We start from the raw sequence: 15,000 nt of genomic DNA, 5'->3' as shown, positions 1-15,000 counted from the left end.
TCCTCCTCCCCTCCTCTTCTCCTCTCCTCCTCTCCTCCTCCTCTCTCTCCTGCTCCCCTCCTCCTCCTCTCTCTCCTCCTCCTCTCTCTGCTGCCTCCTGCTGGTGCTATGTGCACAGTGTTGTTTGTTTGTGTCACTGTTTTGGGTTCAAACTGAACAGCTGAATAAAACATGATGTGTTGCAACCTCACTCACGCCTTGGCGCATTATTCTCATTCTGGGCCCTAACCCCTAACCCTGAATTTAAACATTCTCCTTATGAATCTAGCAGTGTGGCGCAAACCCTAACTCTAAATATAAATATTCTCACAAACACACACACACACACACAGGCTAGGGGGAACAACAGGTGTGTGTTTCATATCATGACATCATGAAATGGAGGCGTTTAGTAAAAGAAAAAAACATATTTCCTACAAACCCATGCGTCACTTTAATATGCTGGAGAATCAGATCAAATCCACAATTGAAGCGATGGTTCGGAGTAATTTCACCCTAGGGTCCTTTGCACCATGACCCCGAGCCAAACACCCTCCCAGAACCTTTTTTCCCTTGGTCAAACCCTGGTAGAGTAGCGCTGTCAGAAACTCATGACGTTCTGCAGTCGTGATGGACCCAACTTTTATCTCGTAAATTACCCCACTAATAATGCCCTGAATGGTACGAAACTTCTGCAGTAGTACAACTATGACCTTTAGTCCAATAATGAGGCATTAGAAAGTTTGTAAGTGCACCAGGAGTTTATTTAAATAAGACTTGCCTGATTATCTGCTACTATACTGCTGCCTCGACGTTTCTTCCGTGATTTGGGAAAATCCCGTAAAAGTCCTGGCAGGAAGCATGCATAAGGATGTAGATCCAGGAATGCACTAATATTTTGTTTGTAGTCCAGTTTGCAACAATTATTAGTTAACACTAAGTTGTAAACACTTCGGAAAAAAATATTTAAAACTGGATATACCAAAAAATGTTGATGTAATCGCTTCCTGCAAGGACAGATTTGAAATCAGACAGGTGTCTCTGGAAACAGACGTCTCTGATTTGAAATCAGACAGGTGTCTCTGGAAACAGGCGTCTCTGATTTGAAATCAGACAGGTGTCTCTGGAAACAGGCGTCTCTGATTTGAAATCAGACAGGTGTCTCTGATTGCTGGCAATGCTGCCCATAGACAGTACCCTCCAGAATCATTGGCACCTCTGCTAAAGTTGGCTAAAAACAGGTTTAAAAAATGATCTGTTGGTGATTTATTGTAACCTCACAATGAAAAAATTAGGAAAAATTCAACCTTTTATTTATTTTGAGAAAAAGGAAAATCTCATAAAGAAATAAATATTAGCTGCTTGTAATACCTTCTTAAGCCTCCCTTTGCCAATAAAACAGCTTGTAATATTCTCCTATGACACCTGCCCATAGACAGTAAGGTGCTGCCCCCACCAGTATAGTGGCCACATTGACGTATGGCATCTAAAAGAACTCGACGGACAATGCGGTAACCAGGTTTCTAATATCTACTGTATATGCTGATGTCATGTGTCATAGCAATGCGGTAACTAGGTTGTTAATATCAATATGCTGATGTGTCATAGCAATGCGGTAACTAGGTTGTCATAGCAATGCGGTAACTAGGTTGCTAATATCTATATGCTGATGTGTCATAGCAATGCGGTAACTAGGTTGTCATAGCAATGCGGTAACTAGGTTGTCATAGCAATGAACATGCACTAATGATGTCAGGGCTAAAAAGGAGCCTCTGATTGGACAGTCTGCAGAGGAGGTGGCATGGGCTCATGTGATTGGGCGATCAACAGAGATGACTAAGGCGGCGGAGTTTCTGCCCTTCTCCCTCTGGCCTGGGCTAAGGAGGGGGCGGAGCCTGCCCGTGAAGCGCTGGCCAGTGAATGAGTAGAGGTGGGACATGCTCGTGACATCATAGAAGCTGACCACGCCCCTTGGGTAGTCCACGAACACGCCCACCAACTGAAGCCCCGCCCCGGCGGCGAGGGGGACGGGATTGGTTTCCTTGGCCACAAGCCCCGCCCCTCGTCTCAGAGCCACCGTCCAGTAGCCTGTCTCCGGTGTGGCCTTGACCTTTCCCTTCCGGGTCACCGCTTCGCTAGCCACGCCCACGTCCCAGCTGCTCTTGCTGCCGACCGCGACCTGGAAGTAGAAGCGCTGGGCGAAGGCTTCGCTGCCCAGCACGCAAGCCGCCCGGTCGAAACGCCCTGCCCCCACGTCCTGCAGCTTCTGACGACGCTGCCCACAGCACACCTGCCTCCGGTCTTCTGACAGCTGCAGGAACGCGTTCGCCGAGTCCACGTCCAGCGTCACGTCCACTAGGGGGCATGAGAACATGAGAACATGAGAACACAAGCCACACCATGGAACATGAATACAAACCACACCATGGAACATGACTACAAACCACACCAGCACCATGGAACATGAATACACCAGCACCATGGAACATGAATACACCAGCACCATGGAACATGAATACAAACCACACCATGGAACATGAATACAAACCACACCATGGAACATGAATACAAACCACACCAGCACCATGGAACATGAATACAAACTACACCAGCACCATGGAACATGAATACACCAGCACCATGGAACATGAATACAAACCACACCAGCACCATGGAACATGAATACAAACTACACCAGCTCCATGGAACATGAATACAACAGCACCATGGAACATGAATACAAACTACACCAGCACCATGGAACATGAATACACCAGCACCATGGAACATGAATACAAACTACACCAGCACCATGGAACATGAATACACCAGCACCATGGAACATGAATACAAACCACACCAGCACCATGGAACATGAATACACCAGCACCATGGAACATGAATACACCAGCACCATGGAACATGAATACAAACTACACCAGCATCATGGCCCAGACCAGGGCTACATGCAGGTACTCTATGAAAAGTCAGTCCTCAGGGAGGCACTGAAAATTGTAGAAGACCCCACACACATCCTGTACGAGGAGTTTGCCCTCCTACCCTCAGGTAGACGCTTTAGAGTACTAAACTGCAGATTAAATAAATACAAAAACTCCTTTATTCCAACTGCTATAAAGATGCTCAATGATAGGTAGCTGGCTACCTACAGTGGGCAGTGCTTCGACTTGGCCAGCTTCACTCGCGGTCCGCGCGTGGGATCACGCGGTATCACGCGACTTTAATTTGTATTTTCCAGTGTGCAGCTCTGACTGAGTTGTCTTTTGTTGTAATTGTGGTTGTGTGGGGCTGTATGTGTGACTGTTGTTTTTTAATTGCCTATGTATGAGCTGTGTATGTCTGTGATGCAGTGGTCGTGAAGCCCAAGACAAACTTCCTCTTGGGGACAATATAGTATACTTTACTTTACTTTACTAATACTACAAACCACACTGTAGAACATGATTTCAAACTACACCAGCACCACAGAACATGATTACAAACCACAACAGCACCATGGAACATGAATACAAACTACACCAGCACCATGGAACATGAATACACCAGCACCATGGAACATGAATACACCAGCACCATGTGTCACTCCCCGATGTGAGTCGCTACCCGATGTGAGTCGCTACCCGATGTGAGTCACGCATGCTCAGATTGATAGGTTTTACGGCATAACGCCAAGGGATCCGACTGAAATCTATAAAATAATTCACTTTTCTGTTTCAAAAACGTTTTAGCTATCTAAGATTGTTTGATTGCTAACGTTAGCAAACGCCATTCAAGTGACAGCCTTTGTTGTGCTTGATTGCTTACTTACTTGCCAGCAGTTAACAAACTTCGTTATGTAGGTCAATTTTTATTGATATTACAGAAGTCTCTCGCTAGCAGGCTACTTCAGCCTCTAATCTAGAACTGACATTAGAGATCATGCCGTGAAAATGTGATGCCTTACGCTAAATAATACATTACTGCTGTGTAGGCTAATGTCATTATTCTGTGGCTAACAGCACAGGTAGTCGCAAAGTAGCAAAGTGATGCATGAGCGACTCACATCAGGGAGTGACACCATGGAACATGAATACAAACTACACCAGCACCATGGAACATGAATACACCAGCACCATGGAACATGAATACACCAGCACCATGGAACATGAATACAAACTACACCAGCACCATGGAACATGAATACACCAGCACCATGGAACATGAATACAAACTACACCAGCACCATGGAACATGAATACACCAGCACCATGGAACATGAATACAAACTACACCAGCACCATGGAACATGAATACAAACTACACCAGCACCATGGAACATGAATACACCAGCACCATGGAACATGAATACAAACTACACCAGCACCATGGAACATGATTACACCAGCACCATGGAACATGAATACAAACTACACCAGCACCATGGAACATGAATACACCAGCACCATGGAACATGAATACAAACCACACCAAATTTGGTTTGTATGATTTTTTTGTTGAATAACAGATGTTTTGCAATTACTTGGTTTAAATTGTGTTTTGAATGTTTTTTGCGTGTGTGCTTATTGCACTTTGGTGCGTACCAGCCAGAAGTGACGTAACAGGCCTCATGGTATATGGTGCTGGGACGTCACAGGCTGTCACGCATGGTGTGTGTGTGTGTGTGTGTGTGTGATGCCACATTACCTGCATACTGCTGGACTTTGCTGAGCTCTGTGGAAACACACAAAAGAAAACACAACAGGGTTATTACACACACACACACACACAAAAGGTAGAGACAGGCAGGTGAGCAGACCAGCTGTGGTGCATACTGCAGTGTGTCTATGTGCTCCGGCACACACACACACACACACACACACACACACGCTCCCTGCCCCCAGCTCATGGTTAACCAGCTGAAGGTTTTCACATGATATCTGATGGCTTTACTGAGGGGCAGATCTGGGTAAGTTACCCCAGAGGAAGTGATACACCTAATAAAAGAAAGTTAGCCCAGAGGAAGTGGGGCAGATCTGGGTAAGTTAACAGGTCAGCATGCAGGAGTGCTATTGGGAGAGCAGCGGGTTAGCACAGGTAGCGTTAGCAGGTCAGCATGCAGGAGCGCTATTGGGAGAGCAGCGGGTTAGCACGGGTAGCGTTAGCAGGTCAGCAGGAGTGCTATTGGGAGAGCAGGGGGTTAGCACGGGTAGCGTTAGCAGGTCAGCAGGAGTGCTATTGGGAGAGCAGGGGGTTAGCACAGGTAGCGTTAGCAGGTCAGCATGGGGGAGCGCTATTAGGGTTGCCACATGCACTGGATTTCCTGGGATTGTTCTCTTTTTTGAGTGACTGTCCCGGATAATTAATAATATTTCCCGGGACACAAATTGTCCCAGTTTTTGGTGAAAATTAACTTCTGATTATAATTTCTGCTAGTTTCAAACTTAGACTTAGACTTCTTTAATGTCCATAAAACTTACATAAAATGGAAAATTGTCTTTGACAGTGGCATAAAGACATACAAGAAGCACACACACACACACATCACAGACAACACTATGCACAATAAATAGATAAACATAATATATAGGTAAAAACTATGAAATCAGTCCAGTTTGCTCCAGAGAAGAGTTAAAAGATATAAATAATAATGAGTAAAATACAAAATACATAAAGTGCCTAACCGCATATACATTTATCTGACTATGGGCAGTTCTTTGTTAAGGATGGTCACGGCTGATGGAATGAATGACCGCTTGTAACCATTCTTCCTTGCCATTGGGACTGCAAGTCTCCGTCTGATGGCAGCAGCTGGAAAGCACAGTGGAGGGGATGAGTTGGATCTTGATAAACCTGTAATGCCTTTTTTAATCAAATCTGTGAATACAGGTGTGAGAGTTGATGTTGTTTATGTCCAATGATCTTTCCACCCTGGTTGACTATTTGTGCCAGTGTGTTCTTTTGTTTGACCGAAAGGTGCCCATACCATGACACGATGTTGAACGTCAGCACACTCTCGGTCAGTGATTTGTAGACCATGGTCATTGTGCGCTGGCTGCTGTTGAGGCTCCTGAGTTTCCTCAGAAGGGCCAGGCACTGTCTCCCTTTTTTGAATATGTAGTCCACATGGTTTTGAAATTGTAACTGGTGATCTATTATTGTTCCGAGATATTTGAATTGAGTGACCAGCTCCACTTCCTGACCCTTCCTGCTGATTGGCTTGAAGGTGGGCACAGAGTCTTTATTACCTCCTCTCCTGCTGCTTCCTAGCCACATCTCCTTGGTCTTGGCGATGTTGAGATCTAGGAAGCTGCTGTCGAACCATGAAGTCAGGGTGTTGATGTATTGCAGGTAGGGAGAGCTGTTTGAGTCCCGAAGGCAGGCAATTAAGGCCATGTCATCTGCATACTTAATGAGGGAGAGGGCACTGCTGTTGCACTGTATTTCGTTTGTGTATATGGAGAAAAGCAAAGGGGATAATACACCTGTATTCAGGACAAGAGAGTCAGAGAGGCAGTTCTTAATACAGACTCGCTGGGGTCGATCTCTCAAAAATTCCCTGATGAGGAGGACCAGGCCACCACTGACTTCCAGGTCACGAAGGCGTCCTAGGAGGAGGTGAGGCTGAACGTGTTGAACGCTGAGGAGAAATCCATGCATCCAAGAATGCGAGCATGAGTGTTGGGTTTGTCCAGATGACTGTGGATGCTGTTCAGGAGGGTGAGTGTGGCGTCCTCCACCCCTCTGTTGGTTTGGTAGGCAAATTGCCTGGGGTCCAGTGATCCTGCTACCTGGTGGGTCAGTTCATTGCGTATGAGGCGCTCCATACATTTGCTGAGGATGGGTGTAAGAGCAATGGGTCTGAAGTCATTATTCATTTCAGCGTGGGAGGTTTTTGGTACAGGTATGATGGTCGCTGTCTTCCAGGCCTGGGGGTAAAAGTTGGAGTTCAGGAACAGCTGGAACACTTTGGTGATAGTTGGTCCCAGTTGGGCTGCACATTCCTTTAATACCCACCCTTTGAGCCCGTCTGGACCAGGGGCTTTGTGAGGGTTAACCCTTTGCAGTATGGAGATCACTTTATCCTCCTGAATAATCATTGGGTCAGAGGTCAGTCCAGAGCAGACAGCGTCACACTCACTTTGAAAATTATATTTGTCAAATCTGGAGAATATGTTCAGACTATTTGCTAGTTGGACAGGGTCGTCACAATGAGAGGTCTGTCTCTTCTCCCTACCCATCATTTTGTTTAGCCCTCTCCATGCATCTCTAGCATTACCAGTCTTCAGTTTCTCCTCAACCTTGTCCTTATAGTCCAATTGGGCTTTTTTGATTAGCCGTCTAACTTCCTTGGTCATCTCCTTTGTTTTTTGCAAGTCACCCTGTATGAAGGCTCTTTTCTTCAGATTTAGATGATGTTTGAGTTCCTTACTGACCCACGGTTTATTATTTGGATAGATTTTAATTTATTTAGTTCCAATTACTGAATCCACACAGAAGTTAATGTAACTGGTTTTGGTGTCATTTAATAATTCATGATTGCTCTGACAGTCCTGGTCTCTTAAAAACAGATCCCATTCCGTTGCCTCAAAACAGCCCCTCAGCATGTCCACCAAGCTGTCTGTCCGGGCCTCACAGTGAAATACAGTAGGTTTAGCCCTCTTCAGTGATTGACGGTACTTTGGAAGGAGGTGAATGACGTTGTGATCTGACAGCCCCAGAGGTGGGCGGGACCGGGAAGCGTAGGCACCTTCCACATTCCCATAACATAAATCTAGAGTTCTGTTCAGTCTTGTCGTGCATGTAACATATTGTTCCAAATTTGGTAGGTGTGCAGAGACATCACATCTGTTAAAGTCTCCCAGAAGGAAGACAGGGTCATCAACTGAGTGACGCAGCGCCTTGTTATAACTAGCAGCAATGCTGTCTGCAGCGAGTTTGAAGTCTGGACCCGGCACATATACCAGAATCACTGTTATCTGCCCAAATTCACGGGGCAAATAATGTGGCCTGAATGAAACAGTCAGTAGTTCATAGTGCGTGGTACATTTAGTGTCACGTACCGTGATATTTGTTGCCCAGCTGGAGTTTATGAACATACACAGTCCGCCTCCAATATGCTTTGCTGTCTGTGTTACGTCCCGGTCGTACCAAATTAGAGAACATCCATCCAAATTGATGTTGTTAACATCCTCATTCAGCCACGTCTCGGTAAAACAGATCAGGTTGGTCCTGCTGAAGTCCCTGTCAAACTTAGTGAGTGCAGCAAGTTCATGCATTTTGTTCTGAAGTGAGCGCACATTAGGGGGGGAGGGGGAAGCGGCTTCCCCGCCGTTTGATCCTGTTCCGAATCCCACCTCTTGATCCTCTTTTCTTTTTCTTCTTATTGCTCCATCCGTGGTTGATTATTCCAGGAGGGCTGAAGAGAAGTTTCGGAGGTCCTTTGAAGGAATGGCGGAGATTCAGTATATCCTCCCGGGTGTAGAAACGAACGTTGGGCACCAGAGTTTCTCCTCTGTGTGCGTTTACAATGTCCCAGATTATTGTTAGGGTCCAGATAAGTGTTGCGATCTTGATCAACATACTGTCAAGCATGATTTTCTCGTATTATAACCTGTCGTAGGTTTACAAACTTACAAAGTAGACAAACACAGACAAACACACCACTGCCGAGGGTCAGCACTCACGCATGCGCCCCCCGTACTGTACAGTCAGACGGTTTTGTTCTTGGCAGTGTTTATCGTACATCAAATCTTGTGTAGCCTACGTACACAGACATAAAAGGTATGCTTTTTGGTGATTGGCAGCGAAAATAGAGTTTACATTATTGCCTAGCAACTGCCGCACAACCACAGAGCCAGACCCCACTTTGTAGTTACACGCGCCTGTCCTAGTTGCTCTGTAGGCTAATATAACAGCAGCAGCAATGAAAGGAGTCCAAAGCGAGTGCGTGTGTCTGCGTCAACGAGTGCATCAGGGCAAATATATAGGTAAGAAACTATAGGAAATGTTTCAGCAGGTAGGAGTGCTGTTGGGAGAGCAGTGGATTAGCACGGGTAGCGTTAGTAGGTTAGCAGGTAGGAGGAGGTTGGGAGAGCAGTGGATTAGCATGGGTAGCGTTAGCAGGTTAGCAGGTAGGAACGCTGTTGGGAGAGCAGTGGACTAGCACAGGTAGCGTTAGCAGGTAGGAGTGCTGTTGGGAGAGCAGTGGATTAGCACGGGTAGCGTTAGCAGGTTACCAGGTAGGAGCGCTGTTGTGAGAGTAGTGGATTAGCATGGGTAGCGTTAGCAGGTAGGATCGCTGTTGTGAGAGCATTGGATTAGCATGGGTAGCGTTAGCAGGTAGGAGCGCTGTTTTTGGAGAGCAGTGGATTAGCATGGGTAGCGTTAGCAGGTTAGCAGGTAGGAGTGCTGTTGGGAGAGCAGTGGATTAGCACGGGTAGCGTTAGCAGGTTAGCAGGTAGGAACGCTGTTGGGAGAGCAGTGGATTAGCACGGGTAGCGTTAGCAGGTTAGCAGGTAGGAGTGCTGTTGGGAGAGCAGTGGATTAGCACGGGTAGCGTTGGCAGGTTAGCAGGTAGGAGGAGGTTGGGAGAGCAGCAGGGGGATGTAGATCCTGTACATACCTGTAAACTGCTGCACCCTCTTCAGCTCTGTGAAATCCAGGAGGACAAATCAGTTAATCACCCAAACATACAATATACAATGCAGCACTATAACATACATTGGGGTAATATCAGCTACTTACCCAAACAATAGACCGGTTTCAGGTCCCTAACAGCGCATAGAAAACAAGCTGGCTGAACTTGATATAAGATGAAGAATAAAAACATATTGCCAAAATATATCCGAGTCTGGATTGTTTTCATTTAGAGGTGTAGCGGATTTACCTATGAAAAAGCAACGGATTTTACGGAAGGTAGGCTAAACATGTGGCCAGTCACTGCAAAGTTAGGTTAGGCTTAAGCTAATGTTGACGTTAGAACTAGGGCTTCGACTGCACAAACAATTAGTTTAGATTTAGTGAGAACATTACCTACTCAAAGGGTACATAGTGACAGGGGTAGACAATCATTTCCCCCTGAGGTCAGAGGATAATTACTTTGATAAAGTAGCCTATGCTGGCCACACATTGACTGAAATAACGTTACAATGCACAAAATGCATTGTGCTGGATGTTAACTGACAGGACAGGAGCCTATGACGGATTAGCTATAAGCTAGGCTACCTTATAGTAGGCCTATGCAATAACGTTACTTGCAAGCCCATGTCTTCTTTCTTAAAACAAACAACTCAAATGGAGTGTCAACTTTAACTTTAGGCTACCCTGCATATTGTCATTTGCGTGAAATGTAGGCTAACGTTAGCCTCCGTTCTCATGGATCATAAGTCTCTCATTAAAATGATATGCTGAGGAATATGATAAAAACACTTTGTTAACGTCACTACCCTATGTTATTTAGCCTACAGTACATGACTTGAGTTTTTCCTCTTGAGCATGAAGATAACATTTGTGGCATAACTTCGTAGCTTCATAATGCATGCTTCGTATCCAAATGAGTACCTAGGCCTGCCTAATGTTACTTTATTGGCGTTTTAAACATTTTTAGCCTTGAACCAGTGACGGACTGGGATTAAAAAACGGCCCTGGCATTTTCACCAACCAGCGGCCCACATGGGGACGCACATGCATGCGCGTGCAAGTGCCCGCAACACACAGATATAACTTCACATGCACGGACATAACACGTTTGTAGCCCCATTGGTGATGAACTCTAACTTTAATATGCATAAAGACTGAACCAAGAACATGGATATATCAATGCACAACTCCAAAAATATGAAATATGAAAATGAAAAAAGAATAGCCTGGAATAGGCTACATGGATTTCTATGCAACGTCACGAAATCATGCGTGCGCAAGAGGCAGAAAGCACCATACACGGGTTTCCCGTTTACCAACAAAACTAGATGCGCGCTCAGCCGAGAGGCAGAAGACGCTTGGTGGCCGTCCACAACGTTATAAACTTAACCTAAATAGTCGGCTGCTGTAAGCTACAATCTGATTTTTTTGTATACCCCTGTTGTCTCAATGATAATAACATCTCATTTCAGACTATAGTTAAGTTTGACGTTCATTTGGATTATTAATATAACATCGTATTTTGTCATTTTTGGCGAAGACATGCATTCCGTTAGGGATATTGAACATATTTAACATTCTCTAGCCATCGTGATTTCGAATTGGTGCAGTTTTCAGCACAAAAACTCATTTTATTATTTTGCTCTTTTGCATTGATCTATGCTGTTCTGTGGTGCTTTCTGCCTCTTGGTTGCGCACGCATGTTTTCGTGACGTTCCATAGAAATCCATGTATAGAACAGCATAGAATAGTGCTCTCCATGAAAATAACAAAATTAGTTTTTGTGCTGAAAACTGCACCAATTCGAAATCACGATGGTTAGAGAATGTTCAATATCCCTAAAGGAATGCATGTCTTCGCCAAAAATGACAAAATACCATGTTAATGCAAATGATCGAACGGCAAACTCTGAAATATAGCCTGAAATGAGATGTTATTATCATTGAGACAACAGGGGACCAGGGGTATATAAAAAAATTCCGATTGTAGCTTACAGCAGCCGACTATTTAAGTCAAGTTTATAACACTGTGGCACCAAGCGTCTTCTGCCCCACGGCTGCGCGCGAATGTAGGCCTAGTTTTGTTGGTAAACGGGAAACCCATCAGAGCAGCCGCTCCACAAACGTGTCTTAATTAACGTCATGCAGTTAACAAGGTGCGAAGGAGCTTGCTCATCAGCATCCATTATAGGACCTCTTTCTCTGTCGCCATCAGCATAAAGATGAATTTAGGAGTGGAAAAACTCCGTTTGTATGCCACTTGAGTACATGACAGTGTTAGTAGGAATTCATTTGCTAACCATATATAGTTGTAGGCACAGGTAAAGAGGTTTAACTGCTGGAGAATGAAATAGCAACAGATTGCACAATTCTTTCAGGTAGCACATTTCTTGCTCACCAGGTTTATTTCTGTATCTTCCTATATCTCCGCGGCATCATCAAAGTCCGACGCTTTGACTGTATACTCGTTTAGAGGAGACTTTTTCAGGCTGTCCCAGTGCGTGGCGAGATATGTCAATTCCGACTGTAGATTTTCAAACGTAGCACCTTCACTGAATTTAAGCAGACATTCTCTTATGTTTCGAAGTGCATTTGGGGGCAGTTTATTAGCTTTTATAAGGGGAAAATTCCGAGGATCAAGGCATGCTAGATCGGCAATTCCCCGTGCTGAAGGAAGTAGACGCATTCGGTTTTGAAATTCCCAGAAGTCATTGCTTCATGTAACCTAACTTTTGTAAACCAATAATAAAATAAAAGATACAGGCAGCATATTTATTGTATTCCAATTTCAAACAATGCACTTTTAAATAATTTGATTGAATAAGGTTACAAAAGAATGTAGACTGATGTAAATATTGAGGGTCACCATGACTATAGTGTAGAGACTCATGTCTGGTATAAATACTGATCAGTTTCGTACTATGAAGGAAGAAAAGGGAGATAGAGATAAATGGCTTATTCGAAGCCATGTAACACTATTGATGCTTGATAGTGGGCCGAGAGATATTGTAAAACCGTCTTTACGATAAATGGGCCGCGCAAACCCGACAAGCATGCCGCTCCGTGATTGGCCGGCCCACTAGGGGCCGCGGCCCTTCTGGCATCTGCCCAAATGCCAGACCGTCCAGTCCGTCACTGCCTTGAACGGACATATCACAAAAAAATGAAATGTCTCCTGTACCACACAGGGGAATTTCCGTCTGCTTTTCTCTGCCAAAAGTTAACCATTTTCAACCTCCTTGCGTCTTTCTTTCAATGTATTGCTATACGGCTCTGGGTTTGCTTGTCCTCCGAGTTTGTCCTTAACGACGGTTGTTAGGGACCTGAAACCGGTCTATACAAAACTCACTCAAAAATAAACCGATGCCACTGAAAATGAATTACTTGCTCCCGCATAAACCCTCTGTGGCATTATTTGACAATCAGTGTGTTTTCAATATTGTAGCCTATAGCTCGCCACGCTGTTGCCCAGAATGCTCATGCCATCTGCCGGCCCTGGCTACATACAGCACTGGGCACCGGGCACTGCAACATAGAGCACTATAGCAGATTATATTCTACAAGACCAAGCTACATACAGGGCGGCGGAAGGCAATCCTGGGAAGTAGGGGCAGTAGGGGCACTGGGCAGTAGGGGCACTGGGCAGTAGGGGCAGTAGGGGCACTGGGCAGTAGGGGACCTGAGCAGTAGGGGCAGTAGGGGCAGTAAGGGCACTGGGCAGTAGGGGCAGTAGGGGCACTGGGCAGTAGGGGTAGAAGGGGCACGGGGCAGTAGGGGTAGTAGGGGCACTGGGCAGTAGGGACAGTAGGGGCACTGGGCAGTAGGGGCAGTAGGGGCACTGGGCAGTAGGGGCACTGGGCAGTAGGGGCAGTAGGCAGTAGGGGCACTGGGCAGTAGGGGCAGTAGGGGCACTGGGCAGTAGGGGCAGTAGGGGCACTGGGCAGTAAGGGCAGTAGGGGCACTGGGCAATAGGGGCAGTAGGGGCACTGGGCAGTAGGGGCAGCAGGGGCAGTAGGGGCAGTAGGGGCACTGGGCAGTAGGGGCACTGGGCAGTAGGGGCACTGGGCAGTAGGGGCAGTAGGGGCACTGGGCAGTAGGGGCACTGGGCAGTAGGGGCAGTAGGCAGTAGGGGCACTGGGCAGTAGGGGCAGTAGGGACACTGGGCAGTAGGGGCAGTAGGGGCACTGGGCAGTAGGGGCAGTAGGGGCACTGGGCAGTAGGGGTAGTAGGGGCACTGGGCAGTAGGGCACTGGGCAGTAGGGGCACTGGGCAGTAGGGGCAGTAGGGGCACTGGGCAGTAGGGGCACTGAGCAGTAGGGGCAGTAGGGGCACTGGGCAGTAGGGGCAGTAGGGGCACTGGGCAGTAGGGGCACTGGGCAGTAGGGGCAGTAGGGGCACTGGACAGTAGGGGCACTGGGCAGTAGGGGCACTGGGCAGTAGGGGCACTGGGCAGTAGGGTCAGTAGGGGCACTGGGTAGTAGGGGCAGTAGGGGCACTGGGCAGTAGGGGCACTGGGCAGTAGGGGTAGTAGGGGCACTGGGCAGTAGGGGCAGTAGGGGTAGTAGGGGCACTGGGCAGTAGGGGCACTGGGCAGTAGGGGCAGTAGGGGCACTGGGCAGTAGGGGCAGTAGGGGCACTGGGCAGTAGGGGCACTGGGCAGTAAGGGCAGTAGGCAGTAGGGGCACTGGGCAGTAGGGGCACTGGGCAGTAGGGGCAGTAGGCAGAAGGGGCACTGGGCAGTAGGGGCAGTAGGGGCACTGGGCAGTAGGGGCAGTAGGGGCACTGGGCAGTAGGGGCAGTAGGGACACTGGGCAGTAGGGGCAGTAGGGGCACTGGGCAGTAGGGGCAGTAGGGGCACTGGGCAGTAGGGGCTGTAGGGACAGTAGGGGCAGCAGGGGCAGTAGGGGCATTGGGGGCACTGGGCAGTAGGGGCAGTAGGGGCACTGGAAGTAGGGGCACTGGGCAGTAGGGGCAGTAGGGGCACTGGGCAGTAGGGGCAGTAGGGGCACTGGGCAGTGTGACGCCCCAGTGGGCGTGGCTTCCTCCCTGCGCTACGTTGTGTTGTCTTGTGTCTGTTTGCAGGTGGTCGGTATGCTGACTGATTGTGATTGGCTGATTAAGGAGGATGGTGTACCGGTGCACAGGTCACCTGACCCCTTTTAAGGCCTCCGGTTTCCATTCTGAGGGGGCAGCAGCACGAGGCGTTTGCCTTTGTTCATCTGGGTTGTGCCTCTTGCAGGACTTTATGCTCAGTCGCTGCCTACACCTGCCATTGATTGTATTTTGTCTATCTTGTTGGTCGCAAAATAAACTGTTCACGCTTGCTAGACTACTCCGTGCCTCCTCCATGTTATTTCCCCTTCTGGGCGTAACAGGCAGTAGGGGC

This window comes from Alosa pseudoharengus, unplaced genomic scaffold (assembly GCF_046254945.1).
Source record: "Alosa pseudoharengus isolate Yale_2024_CS ecotype anadromous, Long Island Sound unplaced genomic scaffold, YU_APseudo_1.1 YU_APseudo_1.1_scf_22, whole genome shotgun sequence".
NCBI lineage: Eukaryota > Metazoa > Chordata > Actinopteri > Clupeiformes > Clupeidae > Alosa > Alosa pseudoharengus.
This window is presented reverse-complemented; position numbering follows the sequence as displayed.